The sequence below is a fragment of the Pinus tabuliformis genome, chromosome 8 (genome assembly GCF_031772625.1).
Source record: "Pinus tabuliformis cultivar Carrire ecotype Pingquan chromosome 8, CPIR1, whole genome shotgun sequence".
Taxonomy (NCBI): domain Eukaryota; kingdom Viridiplantae; phylum Streptophyta; class Pinopsida; order Pinales; family Pinaceae; genus Pinus; species Pinus tabuliformis.
The window spans coordinates 1,519,072,318-1,519,088,062 of record NC_142294.1 but is presented as its reverse complement, the minus strand read 5'-3'; positions in this window follow the sequence as shown (position 1 = coordinate 1,519,088,062).

Genomic DNA, 15,745 nt, shown 5'->3' with positions numbered 1-15,745 from the left:
CTTTAACATTTCCTCATAGAATACAACCATGGCCTCCTTTAGAGTCTCTACCTCTTCTTTGATGGAGGCTTGTAACTCCTTCATGCTTGAGTGGGCTAGGCATAGAGATTTATTCTCCTATATTCTTCTGCTTTGGAAACTATTTTTTTAGAAGCATAGAGCTTGCCTTGGAGCTCTGAAATCTTCTTACTCATCCTTCCCACATTTAACTTGGTTGTAGTCACGAAGGAAATTCTGGATGAAGCGATCATATCAGGATTCATAGTGGTATCGAGGACCACCTCATTTTCTTTTGTCATGGACAGTGGTTTTGCAGGGTTCCTGGTGTAATATTTCCTCCTTTCTTGCGTAATGTTTTAATTGACATGGTCAAAGGTAAGTTTGGTGAGGTCCAGTACCTCTTCCTCTGCCTCATATGGAATGCCTAATTCTTTGAATGGTAGGTGTTCACCAATAATGGGGGTGCACGGAGGAACATCTAATAGAGGAAGACCATTCCGCATATTAGACTCTTTGTTTTGCTTCTATTGTTGGAGATCAAGCACAACTTTATTGTTGATCTCTTCTTGTTGCTTCTTCATCTCCTCTTCCTCCCTCTTTCTTTTATCTTCCTCAACTTTCCTATTTCGTTCTTCTTCGATCTTTTTCTTCCCCCCCTCTTCATTTTCCTATTTTCTTTTGATCTCTTCCTTTTGCCTTTGTTTCCTCTCACACTCTTCCTTTTCTTTCCTTTTATTGATTTCTTCTTCCTCTTGATTCCTTTTCTACTCTGCCTTTTGCATCCTTCGTTTGTTCTTCTTCTTTCTTTAATCGTTATTCTCCTTCCTACTTCCCCCCTATTCCTTTTCTTTCTCCTGCTGCTGGCGATTCTCAGGCTGTTGGTCTAAAATTTCTATGACTGCATCAACTCTTCTTCCCTTTTCCTCCTCAGTTATTGCTTCTTCCTAGCCAGGGTCACATTTATTTCTTCTTGGGTTTCATTATCTTCATCTTCCTATTTCTCATATAAAGGGTCTTCTAGTTCATCACCTTTGTGTTTTTTTTCCCCCTGTTTTTTGTTGCTCCTTCTTCCTTTTGAGCAAGGTTGTCCTAGTTTGTAGGCTTATGTTTTCTTGTGATTGCTCATCCTGCTAGTCCTCCTTTTCCTATTGCTCGCTTGGCCCTACTTACCTGGAAGCACTATACCAATTTATGACTTTGTCTTCATGGAAATGTTTGCTATGAAAGTATAACCAATTGAATCTTGCCTTCTTGCAGTGCCCTGCTACCACCCCCTTGGGGTCATACCTATGTTGGCTCAAGTTCACAAAGTAAAATCCCTTCATCGTCTTTTTCCACTTCCTTAAAAAATCTTAATGGTATAGGGTCCTATAGTCAAAGGGAAGGTGGGCCAAGGCTTTTTCTTCCCTTTGTTCAGTTTTTTAGAGAACCCTATAGTCATTTGGTAACAAACTTCTTGCAACAAAAAATTATCTGTCACAAACTTGGGGAAATATTGAGGGGGTTTGTATGGGCCAAAGACTTTGATGAAGGTACCCTCCTAGATAGGAAACTAGTCTGCCACTCTGATGATTGTCTCTTTATCCCTCTTGGACATACATGGGGCCTCTTCTCCAAAGAGTAATTGATACAAAGGAGTTATGAATGATTAAGAGGTGGTATCACGCATACCTTTATAGCATGGGTCCCAAAAGATCATGTAATGAAGATGCACGATGTATGACACATTTGGGGTCTTGTTGTAGCTCCATATTTCAGAATGGAACCTTGCAGACACTTCGTTTAAAAGGTTAGATGCCATATACAATTCCGAATGCTGGTCTTTCTCCATATTCTTTGATACTTGTATGTTTCTCTTCAGTGATGAAGAAATAATTCTCTCCCAGTTAAATATAATGCCCCTAGTAGCAACAATGTACATAATAGGTACCCAAGTCTCAAGAAAGGCATCAATATCTGGCTTTCCATATAATTGGTTCATCATTGCAACCATGAGTTGGTAGACCTTCCTTAGGCCCTCTATTTTGTAAACTTGATCGACCATAACCTGAAACTTAGAGGGGTCTTGCCACCAAGGTCTTACGATGTCCTTATTCGCCAATGGGAAATTTGACATCCACCTAGTGTTTAAGGTATCCTCCTTCTCCGATAACTTGTAATAGGCAACAATATATGTAGAAGAAATAATAATAAATTCTTTTCCTATGTGGCTCCTTATTACCCATCTCTCTGTATCAGTATTCCACAATATCCATTCAATGGTCTCTGCACATAGGAAGACAGACGGATGCATGACCACTTTGTGAAGCTAGCATCTCTTGATGTTAATGTATACCCTAAAATATTCTTGATCGTGGGGAATGCTTTTCTTGGAGAACTCAGAATACATATTGAACCATGAGAGTTTGGTGGTCTTATTGATGTTGCATGTTGTGTCCCGGTAGATTGGTGGCGGTGGCCCTTTTGGGACTTCTTGAACACTACTATCGGTGTTCTTACAGGAGGACTTAACCACTAGAGGATCCATCTCTCCAGAGAAAGATGATATGGATATACAGTCGAGATCGACGTCACCTGACATTTCAAACAATCATTTCCAAGATGAGAGTGACAACATAAATAATATAAATCAAAATAATGACCGTAAACTGAGTTTTGAAACACGGGGAATAAGATGAGAAGTCAAGGCTTGGATTCAGTTTAGTAGGAGGTCGTAAAACTCAAGACGATCAAACCAACAAATTGGAAACTAGAGGTCGCTAGGTCGTATACTTGGGTAGGTCACGAGGTTGCAGGTTTCGACCTATCATGTTTTTTGGGATGCAACCTGGTTCTCTTGGTAGCTGGGTGGAAAATATATTGCTTGAAATGGGAAATTTGATCTCACTAGACCTTGGAAAACATAAGTTCCTGAGAGTGGGGGCGATGGGATTCACGTTAGGCTTATTTCCTGTGCAATGGGGTGCTAAATGAAAATATAACAATGCTGGAGGGTTTTTAGGGTGAAATGAGTTTGAAACTGGCCCAAGGTAGATAAAAACCTATTATAAGGGAAGATGCAGGGTTGGAGGTCAGAGAAGGACAAATGGAAAGAGAAATGATTACAAAGGAAGAGGAAGATACACCTAGCAATAGAGGAGTCACACACCTTGCCTAGTCGCCCAGTCTCTCTATCGTTCGAGCGCTCTAATAAGTTGAAAAAATTAGCGATAGGGGGAGTAATTTATATATAAATTGGTCACACTTGTGGGGTTTGGAGAGGTCTCTAGGTCGCGGTTCAATCTGGGTCACAAAGTCAAAATTCATGTGTTTTGTGACCTTGAGACCATGCGACCTTGTGACCATGTGACCTCAAGGTTGGAGGTCACAGAGTCGCAAGGCAAAAGGAGTTGCAAGAGTGGAGGTTGAGTCCGAGACTATGGTGTGACCTGGCGACCACAGGGGTTGAGCTCGTGTAGTAACAAGATAAGCAAGGTGGAAAATTTGGAGACCAGGTACATAACAAAGGTGTGACCTGGTGATTTTGACTGATCATAATGTATTTTTGAAAGAAGGGGTTGTAGGTTGCTATTTTCACCTTGATTAAAGTCCATTTTTTACGACCTACGACTTTGGGGAGAGAAAACTTTGAAGCTTGCAAACTTAGAATTTTCTGAGGGGGCTCAAGGGAACTTTTCCTACTTCTAGGATGTGGAAACCAATTTAAGATGTAGATGGAGGATAAAAGTTTGGTCAAGGGGGCTCAAAATTCTTAAAGGGTAGAAATTTTTTGGGGGTTTCTGTAGTGGATACAACAATTGGTGATTCGATGGTAGAACCTCAGTGTCTTTTCTTACCCTTGATTTGGGATGTAGTCGATCCTTGTGAGTGTGTTTTCCCAAACTCATAGGTCCCACTGACGTCTCCATGTTACCCTTTGTATTGATCAGAATCTCCTCACTACTTCGACTTGAATTATTAATCACACAGACCAAGGATGTCCACAATGACTTGAAATATGGGTAGAGATAATGATATATGAGATGTAAATATTTTCGGTATTGTATTTATAGGTCTCTGATGTTTCTTCGTTTCCAGTGAGCCTGCACAGTACCCTGACAGAGTCACTCCCTATAAATCACAAATGTTGTTCTACTTCCAGAGAGCCTGGATAATACACTAGTGGATTCATTGCATCACCTCTCTGTGCAAGAAGCCTTCCTTGATCCTTTACCCTTTATTTAACCTTATTTTTTGTGCTTATTGGCACTTATTTATTGGTAATTTATTTGCGAGGGCGGATGAGGGATCCCAAATTATTTTACTTGCAAGAGAGGTTGTTTATGGTTTGTTAGAGACTTTATTGTTTTCTCGAAATGTGTGTTACTCATTGAGGTTTTCCTTTCCCCTTTGCGAGTCGGCGTGTGCGAATCGGTTTTCCAAACTGTATAGCCAAATTGAAAGTGAGGGTCTTATTGTTGAAGATAAGGTGTTATAGATAATCAAAGTTCCGCACCGAGGTATTTCTCTAGAACTCACCTTGATTGTGACTTTAGAGATAGTTAAGAGCAAGCACAAGCAAGAGTATAGTTCAACCATTGGTGTAGGAGTTACCAACAACTCTGAGGAATTTGACTCGGGTGATGTTCAAGAATTATTTATTTAGGGTAGGAACTTTATTCATGAAATGATCTATGAATACCGCAAGGACATAAAGGTAAACATAACTGAATGCAGGGCTGAAAAGAAAAATGCAAGAACACAACTAGGAGTTAAGTGTAAAACAACAAGGAAAGGCAAAAGAAACTATGTTACAGGGGTAGCACAACAACTACAAGAGATGGTAGGTGAAGTAGAACTTGAGGTCGTGACCATTCACAGGAAGGGACTCAATCCTTGGCCATTCATGGGAAGGGACTCAATCCTTACCTAAAGGGTTTGTACTTAGTACGTGTGTTGGCCAATTTTCTCCTTAACTTGAAAAGGTCCAATCTAGAGGACTTGATATTTTGTGTGCTTGCCTTTGTCCCCATGGGATTTGTCCCATTTAGGACTAGGTCAAATATGTTAAATTCATTGTTGCCTGCAAATTTCTTATCGAACCATCTCTTGATTCGACTCTGGTGTATGGAAAATTTCTCCCTGGCCTTCTGTCTATTTTCTTCTAGTTTGAGTAGAGTTTCAATTCAGTTTTGTATGGCAGGACAGGGAGTGCCCTGATATTCTTGTGACTATTGGAGGGTAGGTAAGTACGAGTTTGGTGGCAAGATGGCTTCTTTCCCATACACTAGGAAATAAGGGGAGGTCCCAAGAGATGGTTTAGGGGTAACACGGTTAGGCCACAGGGCTTTGGTTAAGGCACTGTGCCAGTTTCTTTGGTGTGACACCAAAGTTTTCTTGATAATGCAGATTAGGTTTTTGTTGGTGGAATCTGCTAATCCATTGCCTTGGGGGTAGTAATTAGATGAATGTTTCAAAACAAAGGACTGTTTTCCAAAGAAAAATCATATAACTTAAAAGATGATAAATAAGTAGCATTATACAAAACGAGGGGGGTTGGAACGCTGAACCTAGTTACGATGTGCTAATTAATAAAATATATTACCTCTCGATCGTTTATTTGACATAAAGGAACAACTTCCACCAAACTTTTGAAGTAGTCCATGGCCGTGATAATGTACCTATGATGCTTTGATGAATGTGGCACGATATCTCCAATGACATCCAATCCCCAATGCTGAAAAGGTTCTTCCACTGCTATAGATTGAAGTGGTGCGTTTGACCATGATTCTCTTCTATCCCATCTTTGACATATTGAGAATTTTTGTGCATATGCATGGGTATCCTTGAACATGTTCGACCAATAGAAACCAACTCTAATAATTTTATGCGCTGTAGTATCACCGACATAATGACCACCTATTGGCCCATCATGTAGCTCCTTCAACACCCTCTGTGTTTCATCAGATTCTAAGAATTTGAGTAATATGCCATTGTGGTGCTTATGAAACATATTACCTTGCACCAACTGATAAGATGCAACTTTAAGCCTTACAACTCTTTTTTGTTTCGCAGACAGGGTAGGAGGCAAGGTCCCATTGTCCTAAATAATGCTTAAGATTGACATACCAAGATGAGGAATCATGTGCTGATGTGAGGTCATTTTGGTACATTTCAATCTCATGATCCTGTCCTTCTAATTATTCATTCTCTTGGTCAGCAAATTCAACGACCAATTTACATAACCTGCATCCTTTGACTATGTGAGAAATATTTCACTCCAAGTCATATTCTTGGAGGCAAGTCATCCAGTTAGCTCTTCGTTCACCCAACTCTTATTAGATGAACAATGACCTAATAGTTGTATGAGGCACGCACACTGTCACGTGATTCTTTAGGATGTATGGCTGGAAATGTTTAACAAATTTTTAGACTGCGTTCTGAACCTTGCAAACCGACACTCATGAAGGATATGGGATGTTCATCACCGTTACTATCCTTCTATGTCAGCATAGCTGCTAGAGACGAATATGAAGCGAAGGTGTATAAGATGAAATCTTTGCTGAAGTCTGGGCTATAAAGAGAAGGAGCTTCAACAATGGATTTCTTGATATGGTGAAATGCTTCCTTTTCTTCTTGGTTCCATTTGAACACTGCGTCCTTATTTATCATATTTTTTAAGGGTTTAACTATCTAAGCGAAATTAGAAATAAACTTGCGAAGGAAGTTGATTTTAACCACAAAATACTACATGCTCTTCTTATTTCTTAGAAGCAGAATTTATGCAATAGATTTAACATGTTTAGGGTAAACAATGATACCTCTTTTAGTTATAATATGCCTAAGAACGTTGCCTTCAGATACTGCGAATACACTTTTCTTTGGATTAAGTGATGTCCCGTACTTTATGCAACATGCAAATATTTGTTTCAGATGATGGAGGCGATATGATATTCTCTTTGAAAACACCGTCACATCATCCAAATATGCTACTATGACTTGACCAATAAACATTCTGAAAGAAATGTCCATTTTACTTTAGAAGGTAGCTCCAACATTAATAAGGACAAAGGGCATGTGTCGAAAGGCCAATGTTCCCCACTTGGTTCTGAAAGTTGTCTTAAAATGGTCCAGTTCAACTACCAAAACTTGAAGAATTTGCTCCATAGAGGGGATATGATAGTTATCTTTATCTGAAGACCAGTGCAAATTTTGGAAATCAATGCATAAACGAATCTCACCAGACTTCTTTTGTACGAGAACTAGATTTGAGACCCAAGTAGAGTGCCTGAATCTAAAAATAATGTGCGCATCCAACAACGTATTTAATTCCTTCTGAATAAGGTATTCCAACGTGGGATGCACTTTCCTTAGCTTTTGCTAGAATGGATTGACTCCATCCTTTATAGGTATGACATGTTGGATGATCTGGGTATCATATGTCTTAAGATCATCATACGTCCATGCAAACACATTCTGATATTTCCTTAACAAGCTGATGAATTCTTTTCTTTCATTCAATGAACAACCAACACCCAGACTGATAAACTTAGGGTCAACTTCTGTCCCAAAATTGATTTGCACATGTGACAACAAGGAACTCTGGGTCTTAATATTTGAGGGTACCCAAAAAATGGTTATGCAAATCAAATATTTTTTCCCGCGTAACAACACCTTTGGGTATGGGGTTTCCCTTGTGTTCATCAACCTCTTCTTGTAAGGTTCTGTCATGCTCTTCTTCATCTATTCCCGCATTTTTGAACACATCTAGTTAGCCATGAAATCGAGTATCTGTTGATCATAATTTAAACAAAAATATAAGTTACATTATCCAGAACAACATGTTTATAAACAATATAAATAGAAAAACCATCTCTGAAAGGTGTAAACCTAACTGTAACATTAACTAGAGTATCAAAAATGGCATTATTGATTCTGGGGATATTTTTAATACTAAAATCCTTAAAAAAATAAATCATGCACCATACCTCTTGTTGATAGTTTGTCAAATGCGGTGATAGACAATGAAAAGTATTTTGTACATGGCTTGTGATAATTTCAGAATCACCTATCACCTTCAAACATTCAACCTCGACCAAAGGCTTAATGATGTGATTAATACTAAAGATCAATTCATTATAAATATAATTTTTAAGTCCAAGGATCAATGCCTCATACTCTACAATGTTATTAGTGCACTGAAATTCTAACCTACAAGGAATTTTTTTTTTTTTTTTTTTTTTTTGGGTCCATCAAAATACAACCAACACCGAAAACATCCCGGGTCTTAGAAATTTCATAATATAAAGTCCAAATTTCATTACTACTTGCATATGTGTTAAAGGTATTTACATCTATGGTACAATATTCATTAGCATCAGCTAGAGGAAAGGAAGGAGTTCCAACTGCATGTCAGGTGGGATAGGCGATGGCATAGCTTCATAACACCCAATGCTCATCTCTAAAAAACACATTCCCAACTCTTACTGAGTGAAACTAATTGGTTCATTCAGAGCTTCTAAGTCAGTGACCGTATTATTTATATAGGGTTCATTGTCGATTATTACCTTTGTAGAGAAGCTAAAAATGAGACCAATCGGCTGCAAAGTACCCTTGCAACTTTCTTGACCAGTCTCTACTAAGAAATAACCCATACACTTCTAGTATGTCAATGAACACTATGCCAATGCATTGATGCGCTCTAGAATAAAAAACCAACCTAATTATCACATTGTTCAATTCTCCCACTGCAGGGACTTGAGACCTATCCAATTGAATGATTTTAGTATCTGTCTTTTCAGGCTAGATGTTTAGTTTCTTGCAAATCCATAAAGGCATAACATTGGTAGATGCACCTGAATCGAAAAGATAATTGTGTACTTTTTAGTTAAAGATCTTGAAAGTCAAAAGAAATGGGGAAGTTGAGCCTCTTGAATTTGCATTTGCGACATTGACAATGGATTGCAGATTAACCGAAGTTTTGGGATGGATGGATGAGACAATGTTTGAGGATGAGGTGGACTTTCCGATAGAATATGAAGTAGCAAAGGCTTTAATTATTAAGTCCCACTGGATAGCTATATTTGCAAGTGCATAAAGCAAAATTTTGTCCCATGTATTCTTCATATCTTCTATGATGTTGTAACCCATATATGAAGACACAATTTATTCTTTGGATGTTTGATAAGTAGAAGGAGATTGTGTGAATTTAGCTGAGGTTTTGGGAGTTTGGGAGTTTTCTTACCACTTATGGAAGTACCTTTCAAATTTTGTTTGGATGGAGCAGAGGCTGAAGGCTAGGTTGAAATGTTCAAGGGTACGATTCTTCTTAACAATGCCTTATTCTTTTCCTCTAGTATGGGATCTGATACTAGCTCTTTACTCCTCAGGTTATATGTTTTTAGTGATTTAGGGGAAGTGGATTGAAATCTTTAACCTTTTCTTTCTTATGGAACTTCAAGGTGCTAAGTTCAGTAAGAAGCGTAGATGGTGTCTTATCTTCAATGAAATTCTCAAGAAAGGTATTTTGGAACTCATCCCAACCCTGTATGGAAGCCACTAGAAAATAGTGATACCATGTGGACACTTTGTTCTCAAGGGTGTGATGGAAAATCCTACAAGAGATGTCATCATGTTGCACCCTCATCATTTGCAAGGCTAGGTAGAAATTACTAATATGGTATTTAGCTGTGGTTCCTTTCTTAGGGTCAAATTTTGGAAGATGTTTCTCAGGGTGTCGAGGCATGTCATGAAGTAGACCTCAGATACCCAAAGGATATTGGGCCATCCAGGATAAAGGTTGTCAACGATTAGCTCTCAATGATGGAAATATTGTTCGATTAACATCACCATCCATATCACTTTCAGTGCTAGACCTGGATCCTTTACTGGTGTGGGGTGGTTCTTCACCATTACCCCTAGGGACCCTTAGATGTATTAGATCCCTAAAGTTCCTGATGTTTCAAAGGTTTCCCTAGTTCCTCGAGAATCTAAAGTTCCTACCATTATAAGGGGCATTGACGTTGTGTAAATTGACTCAATTCCTAACATTCTCTTCATCCCTCGTCTTTGAACAACCTTGGCGTCCCCTTGTAGCGGTTGGTTCTCACCTCCTGCATTCCCCTGCTGCGATTGGTTTTCACCTCATGTAGTCTCCTCTCGCGGTTAGTTGTTACCTAATGTAATTGTGGTTCTAGGCCCCTCTCTCTCATTTCTTGGGGGGCTTTCTAATCCTTCAATAAAAATTCTTTCAACAACATCCCCATAATCATCCAAAATCATACCAATTACATGTGGCACTGAGTTGACCAAGATGCCTTTACGAGTATGGTGAGGTTTAAAAGTGCATGAGTTAGGAAGGGATATTGTAGCATGAATACAATTGAGACCTTTAGCCAATATTCAGATGATAATGCATAAAGCTCTCATTTGTTCATATGTGAATTCATAGAGAGGGGCTTCCTCTTCGACCGGAGCATCCTCTAGCGGAGGAGGTTGAGAGTCACCTAAGAAGGGGTCACCAAAAGGAAAACCAAAAGAGGGATGATGAGGTGTCATGGGGGAAGCACGATGAGGTTGGTTACTAGATTTTTGGGAGGTTTCAGGGAGAGGAAGTGTTATTTCCGACCATCTTCAGGCCCTCCTTCTTGCACCAAAATTGGTTGATAGGATGGAAAGTAACTCCAACAAATAGGGGATATCCCCAATGAAAAATACAAATAAGACTCTACATCATTTGGTCTAGGACTCCCATCTGGTATGTAGTCTTGAATGCCATCTTGTTGGTTAAGGTTTGCCTCGGAAAGAGTGGAGAGTATTAGTTAAGGGAGAACAAAAGGAAATTCAACAAATGCAAAAAAAAAAAACTTATGAATATGTAATATAACATATACCATGAATAGCAACAATGTAACTCCAAATTACAAACCTCAAGAAAAGTATTGTTAGCAAGATCTTAAATGAGATTCACACACACATGAGAGATAAATTACCAATCATGAATAAGTTTGCGAGTAATAACCCTGTAAATCATAAGTGAGCGCACCATCTATAATGATATAATGCCAACATCAATAAAATAGTTTATAAACATAAGCATAAGGTACACATAACATATACCATCCATTTGTTGCAAGATAAATCCCACAACACAGGAAGACATATGCAAAGACAATACGCCAAAGTTCATATTAGGAACTTCCAATTCATTAAGCTCATAATATCCATGGCACAATCATACAAAATATCCATCAAATCCAATAGACAATTACTTCTTGCATTCACTAGAATATCCTAAGTTCTCAAAACCATATACACCAAATTGAGCCAAAAGATAAAAGTCCCTTACAATGTGTGATGAGGGTATATTTATAGAAAAGAGGGTGACTCTTGAACTACCTCATGATTTTTCATATTCCTACTAGACTCTACTTTATTATATACTTCTATGCATAACAAAAATTGTCCTATTCTAACAATTTAGTGATAGATAATTCAGGAATATCCACATGCAATTTCTCCACAAGGTATGTGCGCTAGAGCTTGTACTCAATAACCACTATGAACACCTTTTTATACTCTTCATCGTGTCTGTGAAGGCACTCAAGGGAATTCAATATTAGAGTGCACTTCTTGAACTTGATATGATTTGATAAAGTTATGAGCTTGGTATATATCCTCACTGGTTCTATCACATACTGAGTAATGGTATCCTTTGTCACCTGTAAGTTCTCTGCAATGGAAGCCTGTCTGAAAGGATCAAAGACTGTTTGAATTTAATGTAGGACTTCTTCCTACCCCCTCATTTATCTGACTACCCAAATTGACAGGACTATATGTACTTCAATTACATATTCCAACCCACTGAGTAAATGCCTGTATGAAGCTAGAATCCTATCCACATCCCTTGTAATCTTATCCTGTGTTTGGATCTTGATTGCGAATCTGAACCTTGTCATTTTTGGTAGTTATGCAATATTTTGTGGGGAGAGTTTCCAGTGCCCACGGATATCTGTTAGTCCACTCATGTATGTTGTTAACAACCATGGTAGCTTCTTTTAGCATGCATGTCCTCTCCTTAGTATCAGCTTGTATGGTTGGGAAAGGAGATACAATTTGATTCAACTTTAAAATTTCCTCATAGACTAAAGCCATGGCCTCCTCTAGAGTCTCTACCTCTTCTTTGATGGATGCTTGCAACTCCTTCATGCTTTAGTGGGCTAGGAATAGAGCTTTATTCTCCTCCTCTAGCCTCGTCCTATCTTCTTTTTCTTTGGCAGATATTTGTTTAGATGCGTAGAGCTTTCCCTAGAGATTTGCAAATTGCTTACTCATCCTTCCCAATTTTAGCCCGGTTACAGGTATGAAGAAATTTCTGGATGAAGCGATCATCTTGGGATTTACAGTGGTTTCCAGGATAATCTCCTTTTCTGTGGTCACAGACAATGGTTTCGTAGGGTTCTTGGTGCAATATTTCCTCCTTTCTTGCATAACTCTACAATTGATGTGGTCAAAAGTAAGTCTAGTGAGGTCCAATACGTCTTCCTCTGCCTCATTCTGAATGCCCAATTATTTTAGTGGCAAGTTTCCATTGGTAATAGGGGTGGATGGAGGAAGATCAACATGCATACCAGACTCTGGGTTTTGCTGCTATTGCTGGAGATCAAGCTCAACTTTCTCATTGATATGTTCTTATTGCTTCTTCATTTCCTCCTGCTTTCTTTTATCTTCTTCATATTTCCTCTTTTGTTCTTCTTCAATCCTTTTCTTCTCCCTCTCTTCATTTTCCTATTTTCTTTCGAGCTCTTCTTCTTGCCCTTTTTTCCTCTCACACTCTTCGTTTTCTTTCCTTTTCTTGTTTTCATCTTCCTCTTTCTTCTTCTTCCTCTCTGCCTCCCGTGTCGTTCATTATTATTCTTCTTTATTTAATCATTCTTCACCTTCCTGCTTTTTCATCCTTTCCTCTTCCGGCTGTTGCTATTGGAGATTCTCAAGTTGATGTTTCCTGATTTCTGCGACTGCTTAAACTCTTCTTCCATTTTCTTCCTCAATTCTTGATTCTTCCTAGCTAGGGTCACATTTCTATCTTATAGGGTTTAATTATATTCATCTCCCTCTTTCTCATCTGAAGGGTATTCTTGTTGGCTTAGGGGGTCCTAACCCAGGTTCAGAGTTAGCTCTACCAACCAACAAAACCTTACCCTACTGGCCCTTTCAACAACAACCTGCGTAGCACAAGCTGCAGTCTCACATGAAGCAGTATGGGGGGATGCTGGAACCAAGTTTCCGCATCCAGAGATTAGTGTGATGTATTTTAGTGCCCTAGATCTGCCTTCACGCAGATTGATAAGCCCCTAGGGCTCGGTACTACAACTCTACTAAAACAGACTTTAGACCTTCGCGAAGGTCTACGATTGGTCTTTGCGGACCCTTAACAGTTGAATCATCAACTTACGCATAGTAGGAAATAAACCTAGATCTGAGCTTGCACAGATCTACTTAAGTACTTTAATAAACATGACAGAATTTATCACAGTCTTCGTGAAAGTACTTAACATGCATTGTATATAGTTATTAAGACTTATTCCATAGAGTCGCGCATCATTAGATAAATATTTCATAAATACATTATTCATTCGTAGCATATATCTCAATCATAAATAAACAAATAAAAAATTTAATTCTTCGATAATATTCTTTATTAATCTTCGGTTAGGATTTCCAAACTCAAAACTACCATGTGCACTCAGCTACAGGGGTTTGCGCACTCAGCTGCAGACTCTATCTAGGCCTTTGTGCACTCAACTACAAATCCTTTCTCTCCTATCTGACCCACTTCTCTGTGATATCTTTTATTGACCCATTACTAACATGATCTTTTCTACATTATGTCTTAGACTCTCTAAGACACCTATTTATACAATTCCATGGTCCGCGGACCATGGGTGGATCTCAAAGCCGAATCAACTTTACATAATCGAAGGGCTAAAACCCCTTTTACTCCTAATCATCTACGCACTCCGCATCCACAAATATTTAAAACAATTACATCAAAACTTGGTTTTTTAACCCCAAACCTGACCCAGGGGACCCCATCCCAATAGACTCCCAACACAAAGATCGTGACTCCCCCTCGAGTCACTCGGCTGGCATTACCATCTCATTGTGAAGATCCCCCAGCTCCACCTGAACGACTGCAACGTCGTCAGCACTCTGCGTAGCTGCCTGCTTGACTTCTTCCACTAGCTATTTTGTAGCTGGTCCTTCTACAACAACCTCAACGTCTGCTACAATCCCTTGAGCTTATCATGAATGTTTTTCAAGATCTGATAAGCTTCCTCTAACCAAGGCTCTAGCCTGGCCTTAAGCAAGGCCTCCTTCTTCTGCGCTGCCTCTACCTGTGCTAGGAGCTGCTTTCCCTCCTATAATTTTGCAAGGCGTTGTGCTGGTGTGATTGAGTGTGTCGTTTCCCTTACTTCGTCATACTGCCGCTGCAGCTCCCTGATCTTTGTACTCAATGTCTGCAGGTTTGGATCTTCCTGCAGATTGGTGACCAACTCCATGGCTTGCTCAAAAACTACTCTGCAGTCTGGAACCGTAGCGTCCAGAGTGGCCAATCCTTCCTTAATTGTGGCTCTGTGCTACTCCTAGACCTCCAATGGATTCGATGGCTGCATCTTCAATTGCAGCTAGTTATCTTCATGTTGAGTTCAACTTGAATGTGACTAACCTCATCCTTTGCCTCGGGAACTTCAGTAGCTAATTTTCTAATCTTTGCTTCTGGTTGTGTGTCCTAGGGAATATGGAGTTCAGGCACAGTTCTGCATGCCTCTGGGATTTTGGACTCCAGTCATGAACTGTGCGCCTAGAGCACCTCCTTTTCCTCCAAGGTCTGCTTCTTCTTGGCGAACAACTGCTGATTATTAACCTTGATCTCGCTGAAAACACTGAGTGCTCGCTATTCTTGAAGGTGAAGCTCCTCCATGAATCCCTGTAATAGCGCATGCAACAACGCCTATTGCATCGCACAAGATTCATGCCCATCTTCAATACTCTATCAAGAAGGGTGCATTGTTCCTCAGTGTCAGCGCGGACGGAACCTGCAGGCAAGGGGAAGAATTGCACATCCATAGACGACCATGAAATTATCTTCGTGCCTATAGTTTTTTCTTGCGTTGAATTTCCTGCTGCGCCGCTTGCTTTTCTGACGTCTTCTTGGATCTGGGTTTCTTGGAGCTGCAACTCTCGAAGATCCTTTTGGACTCCCCCTAAAGTTTGTGTATATTTCTATTCCAACTACTATAGTACTTTTGTGGTGATGTCCTTGACTTTATCACCGATCACATCCAGATCACTTTCTGTGATCATTAGTGGATCAACCTATGTTTTCTGTGCCTTCTGCTTCTTCCTCGATCCAACCTGCTATTCCAATTCTCACCTTTTCACAATGAAGGGTTGTGCTACCCTTCCTCACTTCTGCTGCCTTGCCTTGTTTATGTTCCTATTACTGTTGAATGTGACTTGTCACCTTTCTAAGTCTCGCACTGCCCCTGCTCTAACCTCTCCTTGGCAACGCGTTCCTCCTCGACCCGAGCCTTTTTGTTAGCATATTTCTTCTTCTGCGTAGTCTGCTTGGCTGCCTCCTTCCTTTTCTTTGCACCCACACTCTCTGCACCTGTGCTTGGCCCACCTACTAGGTCTGAATGGGCGCACCACTTGGCTTACCAGTGCACCACTACCTAATGCACATCGAACTCCATTACCAAGT